The sequence below is a fragment of the Myotis nattereri genome (assembly GCF_964212035.1).
Source record: "Myotis nattereri genome assembly, chromosome: 9".
In the NCBI taxonomy this organism is placed as follows: domain Eukaryota; kingdom Metazoa; phylum Chordata; class Mammalia; order Chiroptera; family Vespertilionidae; genus Myotis; species Myotis nattereri.
In genome coordinates, this window is record NC_138084.1 from 43,654,364 (window position 1) to 43,669,398 (window position 15,035).

The 15,035-nt window shown below is 40.9% G+C and overlaps 1 protein-coding gene across 1 annotated transcript in view; it reads right to left on the reverse strand.

The window, feature by feature from the left end:
• The window catches only part of FAM168A (family with sequence similarity 168 member A), a 185,338-nt gene extending 171,003 nt beyond the window's left edge, over positions 1-14,335 (reverse strand). Inside the window, exon 1 of the mRNA XM_081098645.1 lies at positions 14,136-14,335. The gene's annotated coding sequence lies outside the window, so the exon portion shown is untranslated. The remainder of the gene's footprint in view (positions 1-14,135) is intronic.
• Between the last annotated feature and the right edge of the window lie 700 nt (positions 14,336-15,035).

Sequence of the window (15,035 nt, forward strand, 5' to 3'; positions counted from 1 at the left end):
AAAGTCATTACCCAAGATTACTTGGCTGTGGTTTCATCTGAATTTTTTGCCTATAGTAAATAGACACTCCAGGTTAAGGATAGGAAGACCCAATAATATACCAAGAGAACCACTTTTACATACAGCTATACACAGTTCCTTAAAGTCCACTTCATGCCTTTCCTTCACTACAAGGTAGTGAAGAATAAGCACCAAGCCCAATGATTTCCTAAAATCATGACAAAGTTGTAAAACTGCTCAACTCTAAAGTGTTTTGATTCTACTAGCCAAGGAAAAATCAACTGAATTCATGCTGGCTTTCAAAACAGTGTAATAAAATCACCTTTTCCCCCATAAGAAATAAACAAAGTCTTAAAACATAATCATACTAATAAATAAAAACATACCATCTTGTATTGAATCAAACAGTAATACCAAACCAAACTGTATTCTTCACAGACACATTAAAAAGAAAAAAAGCTAGTTTCAGTTTCACTAAAGAATTTTCTTCACTGAGACAAAAAAAAACACAAAAAACCTAAAGAAGTTTATCACCACCAAACCAGTATACCAAGAAATGTTATAATTATATTAATAAATAAAAATATATCAGCTTGGCCCTGGCTGGGTAGTTCAGTTGCTTAGAGTGTCATACCAGTATGCCAAGGATGAGGTTCAATCCCCAGTCAGGGAACATATAAGAATCAACCAATGAATGTATAAATAAGTGAAATAGCAAATCAAAGTTTCTCTCTTTCTCTCTAAAAATCTATCTATCTATCTATCTATCTATCTATATCTTGTATTGAATCAAGGCAGAGACACCAAACTGCATTCTTCATAGATCCATCAAGAAAAAGAGCTAGTTTCAGTTTCACTAAAGAATGTTCTTCATGGAGACAAAAAAAAAAAGTGAAAGGAGTTCATTATCACCAAACCAGAATCACAAGAAATGCTAGAGACTTCTTTAAGAAGCAGCAGCTCTGGCCAGTGTGGCTCAGTTGGTTAAGTGTTGTCCCATGCACCAAAAGGTCACTGGTTCAATTCCCGGACAGGGCACATGCCCAATTGTGAGTCCAGTCCCTGCTTGGGGTGCATCAGGGAGGCAACCAATTGATGTTTCTTTCTCTTTCTCTCTTTCTCTTTCTCTCTCTCTCTCTCTCTCTCTCTCTCTCTCTCTCTCTCTCTCTTTCTCTTTCTCTCTCTCTCTCCCCTTCTCTCTAAAATCAATAAAATTATATTTTAAAAAAGAAAATAAGGATCAAAAATATAAATGATAAAATAGCAATAACTATATATATCTATCAATAATCACTTTAAATGTAAGTAGATTAAATGCTCCAATCAAAAGATATGGGTTGACTAAATGGACAAGAAAACAAGACCCACACATATGCTGCCTAGAAGAGATCCATTTCAGATTTAAAGACACACAGACTGAAAGTAATGGGATGGAAAAAGATATTTTATGAAAATGAAGAAGAAAAAAAGCTGGGGTAGTAATAGTACTATTATCAGACAAAATTGACTTTAAAACAAAAGTTGTAACAAGAGACAAAGAAGGACCCAGGATTCCACTTCTGGGTATTTATCTAAAGAAACCCAAAACACTAATTCAAAAAGACATATGCATCCCTATGTTCACTGCAGCATTATTAACAATAGCCAAGATATGGAAGCAACCTAAGTGTCCATCACTAGAAAAATGGATAAAGAAGATGTGGTACACATATACAAAAAATTACTCAGCCATAAAAGAGTCAAAATTTACCATTTGCAATAGCATAGATGGACCTACAGGGTATTATGCTACGTGAAATAAGAGAGAAAGACAAACACCATACATTTTCACTTATATGTGGAATCTAAAAAAACAAAATAAATGAACAAATGAAAGAGCAACAAACTCATACACACAAAGAATAAACTGATGGCTGCCAGGTGGGAGAGGGAGTGAGGGGCTGGATGAAAAAGGTGAAGAGATTAAGAAGCACAAATTGACAGCTACAAAATAGTCATGGGGGTGTTAAGTACAGCACAGGGAATATAGTCAATAATACTGTAATAACTATGTATGGTGCCAGTGGAATACTAGACTTACCAAGGAGATCTTTTGGTAAGTTAAATAAATGTCTAATCACTATGCTATATAGCTGAAACTAATATAATATTGAATGTCAACTGGAATTGAAAATTACTATTTTAAAATAATATAGTTTAAATTTTTAATATTATTCAATTTCAATCCTCAATTATACATCTTTTGAATATTCTGTGAAACAGGAAGTACACATAAAGTACTTCTCCTGAGTACCAAACTACAAGAGTTGTCTCTAGGAAAAGCACTAAAAGCACTTGTGCAATTGAGTTGCAAGCTGAACTAGCTGCTCTTTTCATGAAACACCATTTTTACTTGAAAGAATGACTATGATTATTCAGACATAGATGTCTGGCAGACATTTTTTCAAAAACGAACAATGTGAGACTGTCACTTCAAGGAAAACAACTGTCAGTATTTGTTCCAATGATAAAATCTGAGCTTTCAAGCAAAAATTTTAAAAGACTTATCTGATGAGATTGGTGGTGATATTAACAAAAGTGATTTTTGACACTGTATAATAGAATATGTCAGCATACAGTAGATCTGCATAATTCAGTGAATCAATATTTACCAAATGACCAATGCATGATGTTACAATATCATGCAGGGGTAGAAGATCCATTCCAAGTAAAAAAACACTAAAGGATTTTAATGTAACAGAATATGGAACACTCATTGATATGGTTTCAGATTCCACAAGGCAATGGGCCTTTAAGAAACTTCCAGTTGTCAAGTTTTGGAATAGTACCTAAAAAGAAAATCCACATCTATTTTAAAAAGTAATAAAACATTCTTTTCTAGCCACATATATATGTGGGACTGCATTTTCTTTATATGCTACAAGCAAAACCACAAACTGCAACATATGGGATGTAAAAACAGATATGTATCCAGTCAGACAGTAATGATATTTATAAAAACATTGCCTGGCCAGTGTGTCTCAATGGTTGAGCATCGACCTATGCACCGGTTTGATTCCTGCCCAGGTTGCAGCCTCAATCCACAGGAAGCAGCTGGTCAATGTTTCTTTTCATGGATGTTTCTCTCCCTCTCCCTCTCCCTTCCCCTTTCTCTAAAATCAATGAAACATATTTTTTTAAATATATATTTTTTTATTGATTTCAGAGAGGAAGAGAGAGGGAGAGACAGAAATATCAATGATGAGAGAGAATCATTGATCCGCTGCCTCCTGCACACCCACTGGGGATCAAGCCTGCAACCCAGGCATGTGCCCTTGACCAGAATCGAACCCGGACCCTTCAGTCCACAGGCTGATGCTCTATCCACTGAGCCAAACCAGCCAGGGCTGAAACATATTTTAAAAGAGAAAAGAAATATGTAAAATGTTATTCTAATTTTTTTTGGCCTGGGATACATATAGTTATTTCATAAACATATGCTAACATTTTTATTAATTTTAGAGAGAGAGGAAGGGAGAGGGATAGAGAGATAGAAACATCAATGAGAAATATACATGATCAGCTGCCTCCTACACACCCCCTACTAGGGATCATGCCCGCAAACACAGGCATATGCCCTGACCAGGAATAATCAATCATACCAGCGACCTCTCAGTATATGGGATGATGTTTAATCAACTGAGGCCAGGTCTATATTTTCTATATAAACATAAACCCACCCTGACTAGTTTGGCTCAGTGGATAGAGTGCTGGCCAGCGGACTGAAGTGTCCCGGATTCAATTCCGATCAGGGGCACATGCCCTGGTTGCAGGCTCGAAACCCAGTGGGGGGCGTGCAGGAGGCAGCCAATCAGTGATTCTCTCTCATCATTGATGTTTCTATCTCTCCCTCTCCTTTCCTCTCTGAAATCAATAATATTTTTTAAAAAAATAAAATAAACATAAATCCATACATACACTTGTCTTATGCTCACCTTCAGAAGTTCTGCTAGCACAGTTCTGTTAGAACTAGAACATGTCATTTTTCTTAAAACAAATCTGCAGGTGATTCTGATGTATAGCCAAGGTATTACTCATAGACAAGAGTTTAAAACCAGGGATCTTTATATATAGTATAGTAAAAAGAACAAGAGCTTTGAAACAAGGCAGATCAGGTTTCTAATACAAGTTTCTCTTCTATTACTAGCTATGTAGCCAAATGCAAACTACTCAATCCCTATAGGCCTCAGTTGCTTCAGTTTCCTCTTCTGTAAAATGGGCACAATGCCCTATATTCTAAACGTGAGAATCAAATTATAAAAGAGAGTAAAAGCAACCCGCATATATCCCATCATTCAAATATTATGCCCCTTTGTCTTTCCATCCTCATCCTCTATTAATCCTAAGGCCTTAGACAAATTATCCTCTTGCGTCTTGATTACTTCATCCTTAAAATGAAAATAATGCAACATGACAAACTTGTACTCTGTAGATCAAATAAAATGGTATGATTTTATTTGCAGAAGTATAGTGTAACTATATATATACAGATAAGGATTTCTGCTATCAACTCAAAATAAAAGAACACATCAAGAAAAGAAGCTAGAAAATATGAGCATCAGCAGAAACTGTCAAGATTGAAGGACATGATCAGAAGGCAAATCAAGATCATAACATCAATTCAACCAGGGATTGATGTTTACTGTGAAAAACATATCATCCCGGTATTCCTTCAAAATGTCTGCATGTAATAAAAGGTGCAGTCTATATCATCAGAAAAGCAGGCAAATTCTGAAAGGACCCAGATACCTGCCTAAATGGAGGGAGGAGGGAAAGTTGTGTTGCAGCTTTATAACCTAAGCACCTTCATACAGAGATCAAAGGCCCTTTTTAAAAAAAAATTTTTTTTTAAATTTCAGAGAGGAAGGGAGAGTAAAGGAGAGAAAGGGAGAAATAGAAACATCAATGATGAGAGAGAATCATCAATCAGCTGCCTCCTCCATGCCCCGCACTGGGGATGGAGCCTGAAATCCAACCCAAGCATGTGCCCTCACCAGGAATCAAAACATGACCTCCTGGTTCATAGGTGTGTGTTCAACCACTGAGCAACACTGGCCAGGCTAAATAGCCCTTTTTAAAAAAAATGTTAAACTTTTACATAAACAGAGCAGTTTGACAAAAAAGATTCTGTGCAATTGTTCTCAATACTAAAGATATGCCTGTCAGAGGAACTAAATTTTATAATAAATAAAACAAGAAATATAAACTTGCTTTAGTCTCTTTGCTTATCAATATTCTACAATTTCAAGTTTGATTTCTGATAACATACCAGAGACTGTCAAGCTATGGCATACCCATGGCCTGTTTTTGAATGGCCTATGAGCTAAAAATAAAACATAAGGAGGAGGAAAAGGGGGGGAGATGAAGAGAGAAAAAATGAAGAGAAAATTAATAAATAACAGAGACTGTATGTGGCCTGCAAAGCCTAAAATGTTTTTTCACAGAAAGCATTTGCCAAACCCTGAGCATACCATCTTGCTGTCTTCTACTTTTGAACCTTGTGTTATACATCATCATTATCAAAGCCTTTATCAATCCAATTAAATTCTAAATTCCATTCTAAATTAAATAAAAATCTATATCTAGAAAAACACATATCACCTTACTCCTTATTAGAATACCATTCTACTATTTTGTCATCTATCCTTACGAAGTTCAGTTCAAAAGCTAATCATTCACAAGGCACCCTCCAGGAGAAGTTAGGACTATAAAGGTGACTGGGTCACTGTCCCTACCCCCAAGAAACTTAAAGTGAAGGAGTAAAGGGTCCCGGGTTCGATTCCGGTCAAGGGCATGTACCTTGGTTGCGGGCACATCCCCAGTCGGGGGTATGCAAGAGGCAGCTGATCGATGTTTCTCTCTCATTGATGTTTCTAACTCTCTATCCCCTTCCCTTCCTCTCTGTGAAAAACCAATAAAATATATTTTTAAAAAAATAAAAATAAAATAAAGTGAAGGAGTAAACAGTTAATTTTTCTAATACAGGGCAAGTACTATAACACAGACATGCACTGGATGCTCACTGTGAACAAAATGGGGACACTTATGACAACCTTAAAAGTTCTGAAAGGTTTCTTAGAAGAGATGCACTCAACCCAGAAGGATGAATAAAAGGAAAAACAGCATGAGCAAAGGTGTGAAGCTGCAAGATATCTGTAGAAACTACATGCTGTGTAGTATTACCAGTAATGGGAGATCAGGCAGAAGGAGTACATAGAGACAGGCCACAGAAGACCTAATATGTCATGGCAAGGAACTTAAGATTTCAAAGCCAATGAAGGAATTTAAGGAGGGGAATGACAAGGACATTTATACATGGTTGGGTAGAGATGTTCTGGCTGCTATGTAGACTATGGGTTTACTATATGGGTGATACAAAAACCAGTTAGGAGGCTAGTATACATGTCCAGGTGAGGTTAGAGTCTGAACTAACTTGGTAATAATAGGAGAGGGGAGATGAATTGCGGAAATATTTACATGGATTTATTTTTGACTCCGAGAGAGAAGGGAGAAGAGAAGACTAATGGCACAGAGTCACATCTTGAATGACTGGATGAATGGTAGTACCTTTAAGTTAGGACAAATCTACAGAAGATTTGATTCTTACTTTCTGTGTGGGAGGGGGTACAAAATAGGAGACGTCAGAATAAGTAGATGGGGAAAATGAGTTCTCTTTTGCACCTACTGAATTTGAGAATCACTGAAATAGATGCATATGGAGGCCAATAGCTAGTGAAATATGCAAGTCTGGACTTCAGGAGATAGCTCTGAGCTGGAGACAGAAATTTGAGAGTCATCAGTATATAGCTAGCAGAAAAAGCAAATAGAGTGGGCAAGACTACTGAAGGAAAGAATCTTAAAAAGTCCAATGAGCGAAGAAATATCAACATTAACTGAGAAAGCAGAATTAATAAAGATCTCTTCTTCAATTTCTGCTTCGAAAATCTCTTCCTGCCGAAACCGGTTTGGCTCAGTGGATGGAGCGTCGGCCTGCGGACTGAAGGGTCCCAGGTTCGATTCCGGTCAAGGGCATGTACCTGGGTTGCGGGCACATCCCCAGTAGGAGATGTGCAGGAGGCAGCTGATCGATGTTTCTCTCTCATCGATGTTTCTAACTCTCTATCTCTCTCCCTTCCTCTCTGTAAAAAATCAATAAAATATATTTTAAAAAAAAAAGAAAATCTCTTCCTGCTAAACAACAAACTGAAAAGGGCAAAAAGCATGAGATATGTTCATTAATACATTTCATCTAATAGACAAAGTAAAGATTAAGGAATTCAGCAGGGATCAGGCTCTCCAGGTGCAAGGCACAACCTATGGAAAGAATAAAAGCATGACAGCACAGCATATTTAGATATTTGCTTATTTGTTTTTTATAGTAGGTGTACATGCTAGAAGGCCTTTAAAAACAGGTACAAACCAAGGCCAACAAAAACACTGGAAGGGAACAATCAAGGAAGACTGTTGTCGACAACCTGAACCATTCTTAACCTCTCCTTCCCTAGCATATCCACATACCCTTCAGATCTCAACTCAAGCATTAACTCTTTCAAGCAACTCTCTTTCCTGCTCCCCCAAGCAGATCAGGCCATGCCAATCTCCGTTCTTCCCATGCCTCTTGTCCACACTCCCACTGCAGCATATACCACACTATCCTACAAGTATGTGACATGTCTGTCTCCCCACTAGATTGACTATAAACTATAAGCTCCTTAAGAGCAGGGAATTTTAATTTTTGTATCCCATACTCCCAGCACTCCCTATTATCTAATAATCATTCAATAGATATTTGTTGAATAGATGTCTTAGACATATCTGTCACGTCTAAGACTACTAGCTCCTTAGCCTTGGACTGCACTGCAGTTATGGGTTTATGTTCTTTGTTTTGCTTTACTTATGGTAATATTAAAATAAAATTATAATACAAAATGTAAAATGAGCGAGGGGAGATGTATCCCAGGAAAATACTAACAAAAAAATATCCTGAAGAAAAAATTAGCTCTGAACAATTCATAAGTGAAATAAAAATAATAATTGTAACTACCATATTAAGTACAAACAATGTATGCGCCAGTCAATGTTCCAGGTTCTTTGTTCTTGTCTCTTTAATCCACACAACAACCCAAAAATGGAATATTATCTTCCTTCTACATATGCACAAATATTTTATCTCACTTTACTCTGTCTCTGTAATAAGGTACAGGTAAAAAAAAAAAAAAACTAACAAGGAAATGACTATATTTGTTTAAATACTGCATTCTCCATTTCAATAGCTTCATTTTGAGCTAGTCAATACAATTAATGTGGAAACAGGTCCCATAAATTCCGTAGGAGAAAGTCCTTTAGCACCTTCTCCATCCCACTATATCCAACAATCTTCAAGTTTCAAGGGAGAAACTGTGAACTGACCATGTACTACCTCCTCCACTGGCAAAACCCTTTAGAAAGGCAATAAACCAAATATGTCAGGCTTCTTACCTTTGTGTGGAGTGCCCTCCTCATTTGTTTTGTAAAGTAGGAGGGGGGAAAAACCCAACTACCATTTATATAGTCCTTTACAGTTTAAGATGTATTTTCACATTTATCTCATCTGAGCCTGATTTTACAGATAAGTAAACTGAAGCTCCAACAGATAATGAATTTGGATTTCAAATCTCTTAGACCAGCGGTTCTCAACCTTTGGGTCGCGACCCCTCTGGGAGTCGAACGACCCTTTCACAGGGGTCGCCTAAGACCATCGGAAAACATATATTGAATATACAATTACATATTGTTTTTGTGATTGATCACTATGCTTTAATTATGTTCAATTTGTAACAATGAAAATACATCCTGCATATCAGATATTTACATCAATTCATAAAAGTAGCAAAATTACAGTTATGAAGTAGCAACGAAAATAATGTTATGGTTGGGGTCACCACAACATTAGGAACATTGAGAACCACTGTCTTAGACAAAAGAAATTCTTGGTGTTTAGGTTGCCAAGCTTCTGATATGTGTAACTGATATGTATACTATGTATCCTATTCATGGTACTCTGTACAGCAGATAACAGACCCTCCTGCACAATCAGGCAATAATCAATGTACCAGACTATTTTTCTGCAAAAAGATGCACAAAAATTTTGACCAAAAGACTTATGAAAACATGATGGGAAACTCTAAAATGGTATAACAAAGATTTAGTCTCTAGCAAATAAAGAACTCCTGCCAATGAGAACTCCTGCTCTTTCACAGCTCACAAAGGCTGCTACTACTCACTCCGATTCCTATTTCCAAGTATGACTGATCCATACCTGGATAACCTAATCATCCATAAATGCAAACTGGCTTCCTCTTGCCATCTGGATTAAGAATTGTTGCTGGGTAATGGGATTACAGACAATAATTTTGCTCCCTTTTACTTTTTTGTAATTTCTAATTTCTACCATGAGCATATGTTAATAATGGAAGAAATAAAATTCTTTTAAAGTTAAAAATAAGTTAATAATAAGAATAAAGCAAGTCACAAAAGAATATTTACAGTATAATTCTATTTACATAAAAATGCTAAGGTAAAAAAATATATTTTTTATGACATGTATTTGTTTGGTAAAACTATAAAGAAAAGCAGGGACTAGTTTACACAAAATTCAGGAAACTAGTTACTTCTGAGGGAGAAGAGAGGGAGACTCCATCAGGCAGGGAATTGCAAGAGGCTTTAAAGGTACTAGGAATCTCCCTTTTGTTAAGCTGGTAACAAAAACAGGCCTTCAATTTATCATTCATTAAGTTGAAAATGTATGTAATATACACTTTTATACATATGGCTTGTTTCACAATTTAAAAAAGAAAACTAAACAGGGCTAAAGAATCAGAATTTGGGGAATGTAACCCAGACTCTTCCACTTGCTGACTATAACCTTAAGCAAGTCATTTAACCTCTCAGAGGAGTTTTTTCTCCTTATTTTATACATGAAGAAGCTAACAACTATCATATGTTTAGCACTTTACTGTTTCAAGTTCCTAGACTACAGTACAAACATGCAAATATGTAGGTGAACTCTGAATGAAATGATAATACCAAGTAATACTTCCTTAATAAATAGAACATAATACTAAGAACTCAATGTGAGGACATACAAGGCTATTTACATTCTAGTCTTCCTATCTAATAATGGCAATTACTAATATTTTTTAATGTATACTATATAACATACTGTGTTAAATGCTTTCCATAGATTATTCTGTTCAATAATAAAAAAAAAAAAACTTTATGAGATTAGGTCTCTCATGCCTACTTTACAGATGAGACCATTGTGCCCAAGGTCATACAACTAATAAATGGTGGATAGACCTCAGAATCCACACTCTTCACGACCACATTAGTTTTGCCTCACTTCTCCCACTATATTTAAATCGTCTGTCTCTCCCACTACACTGAAAGCTGTTTTTTGTTCATTTTCATTTCCCCTGGCACTAAGCAGGCACTAAGTAAATAAATACTGAGCAAATATTTCATATATACACAGTGTTTTCAGGACATAAAGTTATTTCAGGACATGAACTGATTTGTTCCCCTTGACAGCTTTATGAAGTATGAAAGTTTTTTTAAAAACCATTTTAACCATATTTGAGTGTACAATTCAGTAGAAGTAAGTATATTCACAATGTTGTATAACCTTTACCACTAAGTATGAAAGTTTTTTAATGACTACTGAAATCACTCAGCTATCAAATTCTAGAATGGGGATTTGAACCCAGGACTCTTGACCCCTAAATTTACAGGCTACTCATTCTACCAAAGTACCTGTCTATTAATACCTCCTTCTGCTCTCCCCTTCACACCAGAATACTGGAAGAACCAAATGAGGTAAAGAGCCCTGGCCAGTGTTGCTCAGTAGTAAGAGCATTGGTCTGTGCACCCAAGGGTCCTGTGCGGGAGGCAACCAGTCCATGTGTCTCTCTCTTTCTCTCTCTCCCCTCCCTACTTCCCATCCACTCTCTCTGAAAAGCAATGGGGGGGGGGGGGGGAATATCCTCAGGTGAAGATTAACAAAGATACTAAAACACTTTACATACATTTCTATAGCACAGGTGACCACAGTTGGGGGAAGGGGATGGTAATCCACCAAGATATTTCTCCCAGGTGACTACTTTTCATTTGGAGCTTTCAAAAGCTAGGACTTTATAAATATCCCACCTCTATATCAAGCTCACAGATCCACAAAAACAATGTCAGTATCCCAAAGTGAACTTATATGGAGAAAAAACTGCATTAATTCAATTACACTCTCATGAAATGAACAGGTAATTGCTCAAACCTGATTTTTATTGTAATAAAGCTTCCTCATTAAAAAACAAAAAGAAAACAAAAACACTTTCATTCTAAGGATTAAATCTAACCTTCCATCACTCTACCCATTATGGAACTACAAAAAAAAAAAAAGAAAGAAAAGCATTCTAAATATTGGGTATTTTAATATGCTCAACTGTGAAAGGCAAGGAAAATGATTCGCTTGTGAGCCGAACTCTGAGGCTTAAACAAAAAAGAATGATTTTGATTCGTTGGTGCCAATTTTAGTCTTTTTACATCTCTCCCCATTTTTTTCTCAGTTTGAGCTCTAAAATCAACAGTCACTTCTTTAAACATATCATAGTTGATGCAATTAAGTCCAGAAAACTGTTTCCCTAAAGATGTTTCTTCCATGCACATCCCTCTCTACTTCCCAGCATCACCATTCTGCCATGAAAATAAACATACTATTAAGCATTAAATAAAATTGGAGACATTGTTTCTGTAGTTATTGTAATGTGTCTACATCAAAGCCATCCCCTAAAAAATAAAATAAAATTCTACATGATTTATCCATATCTGATAGAATTCTTACCACCTGAATTCCTTCAGAAGAAATTCAATCTATAGAAATATAGTCCAATTATTATAATCTTATCAAGTAATGTCAGAAGAGAATCAAATGAAAAACTCCATTAATACCAAACCATCTTACCAATGAATATTTATGACATTTCCATATTTTCTGTCCTATCTGTTTACATAAAGCAGTGGTGCCAAGATTCATCTCAGGATTATTAGCCTGCAATACAATGATGGGCCTAATTGCCTTGCAAACCAGGACACCAATAAATGGAGTCTTCAAGCAATCAATTTTAAGAAGAAAAAAAGGCCTAAGCTCTTTCTGCATACATGCACGCTCCCTGACTGGGAAATAAATTCAGCCTCATATTTTTCAATCTCATTCACCAGTTCTCAAGCAAAGAATGCTACCTCAAGCCCATCAAATCTACTTAATTCCAAAATCCAGGACTAATTTTTAATGTATCATGGGGGAGGGCGGAGAGGAGACAGCAGAGACGTCTTATAGAAAGATACCTGCCACATTCATCTTTATCTTCTCCACCTTTTATTTGGGATTGGGTTTTTTCTCCTAACCTTCTTGTTATATGAACACAGATATACCTCATTTTACTGCACTTTGCTTCACTGCCATTCACAGGTGTTGCAGTTTTTACAAATTTAAGGCAAGACCTTCCACCAGCAATAAGACCGCAACTCGCTTGATAGCAATTCTCGTTTATCACAGAGGTCTGGATCCGAACTGCACCATCTCCAAGGTGTACGCCTGTAATAGGACACACTCTCGCCTTCTTAATTCTACCCTAACCGAAGCCCCTCTCAACTTCACCCTTTAGGCCGATTTACTTCCAAATATGATACCAACATAAATGAGAAAATAAAAATAAAAAGATTTAACAGCTTAAGACGTCTTCCAGGAAAGAGAATCTTTACTGTGCCTTCTCTCTCCCCTACAAAGTCCCCTCTGATGACTGTCTCTCTCCAAACCACAGCCTCCAAAGCTGTCCATGTAAGTCCAACCCTTAACCCTCTTCTGTCGCTGGGAGGACATCCGAATCCACCTCTTTCCAGCACCGTTCACTGCCCCTCTCGCTCCGCTCTGCCCCATCCACGCCAACGCCGTGCCTCCGCTCCCTAAGGAACCCCTCCGCCACCGCACCCTCACAGCCCCCTCTCCTGTCCCAACAGCTCATCCCAGACCATCCGTCGGCCACCTTGACCATGGGACGCGTTCTTCAAGGGACCATCCCCCACCTCGCTCACCACCTGCCCCTGTTCTTTCAGGGAGTCCATCCGGCTCAGCAGCGTCTGCGGTGCCCTCTGCCTCGACCCTGCACCCGAAGAGCCCCCACCAATGCCCCTTCCGGTGGTTCTAATCTAAGCTCACCCTAAACCCCAGCCCGCGGTGCCCCCGCCCAATGTCAATCCCGGCCCGCCCATTTCTAACGGACCCCCCTCCCGCCAGCTCACCCGCACACTCCCCTCACTGAAAGTCCTATCCCCACCAGCTCCTGCTGCAACCTCCAAAAACATTCCCCAGGAAAACCCCAAATTCTGCCTCCTCTGCTCTCCGAAACCACGCCATTCATTAAGTCTCCACAAATTCCATCACCCCTAGATGGCAAACGCCGACTTCAAGCCCAGGTCTCAACCCGTGCCAAGCCCCCCACCCCCGGCCCCCACCGCCCCTCTCAGCCTGCCCGGGGTCCACCCCGGATTCCGCCCGCCCGCACGAACACCCCGCGAGGGTCCTCGCCCACCCTGCCATCCCACGCTCCGGCAAGGACCCCCCACCCCGCGCTCCAGCTCGGATCCCAAACTGTCAATTGCTCGGATCCCAAATCCACCCCCCTCCTCCTCTGGGCCCCTCCCCCACGAAAAGCCACCCCGCTCGGGTCTCATCATCCAGCTCGCCCCAAACCTCCCCAGATTCCACCCCAGCCCCACGCTCCGGGGTTCCGGGTCCAGCTATTCCCCACTCAAAGTCCTCTTCCCCTGTCGCCCCCCCCAAAAAAAACACACACAAAAAAAACCTGCGTGGGTCCCACCCTCACCCCACCCCCGGCCCCAGCCCGCGCCCGGACAAGTCTCCCCGCCGGCCCGCCGTTCCATCGCGACCTCAGCCCCTTCCCCCAGCCCGCGCTCCGCAGCCCCCGCTCCCATTCTCCGCAGCACCACCGGCCCAGGCTCCCGGCGAGCGGACCGGGAAGCGGGGGGGGGGGGGGGGGTCTCCTCACCGGCGAGCCGCTGCAGGCGAAAACGGCGGCGGCAGAGGCTTGAGGCGACGATGCCCTTGTCTTCTCCGGAGGCTACGGAGGCGACGCTCTCGCTCCCTCGCCTGTGTCCAGTAAGGTGGCGGATGGCGCGCAGGGACCGGGAGCCTCCTCCTCCTCCGCGACTCGGCTCTGAAGGCTCTGCAGTAGCTGCCGAGAAGCCCGACGGGTGGGGGAGGGGACGCTCCGCTGCGGGCGAGGGAGGAGGAGGCGGGCGGGCGCGGGGGGAGGGGGGGGCGCGGGGGACCTATGAGAAGGGCGGGGAAGGAGGAGCCGGCGCAGCGCTGCCACACGTCCCACAGCCGCGGCGAGAGCGGGGACCACAACTCCCGGCATGCCTCGCGCCGGCCCGCGCGCGGCCTGCGCCGGCCGCCTCACTCCCCGCGCCGCGGGCCGAGGGGCCGCGCCCTCCGGGGCCCTGGACAATGGGATAAAGCATCGGCGGCGGCTTTTGTAGACTCAGAGACCGCAGGCGAGAGTAGTTGGGGCGCCCCGCGGCCCCGTCCCCGGGTGGCGATGTTCTCAGTATCTCCAACTTATTTAGGCGCGCGCACACACAAACGCGCACGCGCACACACACACAAACGCGCACACGCACGCGCGCACACACGCCGCCGCCTTGCCCGCTGGACTACATCTTCCAGCATGCGCCACAGCCTCCAGCCTTCCTTCCCCGGTCCCTGCGAGATGCTGGCAAACGCAGTTCCCAGTCCTGCCTCCATGTTAAGAAAAGGAAGGGAAGGAGAGGAAAAAGGAAAGGAATGCGCCGGCCGGCGGAGGACAGGCCTGAGTGGATGAGGTCACCGGGGAGACTGCGCTCTCGCCGTCCCCGCGGCCACTGTCTCACAAAACCGAGGCAGCCGC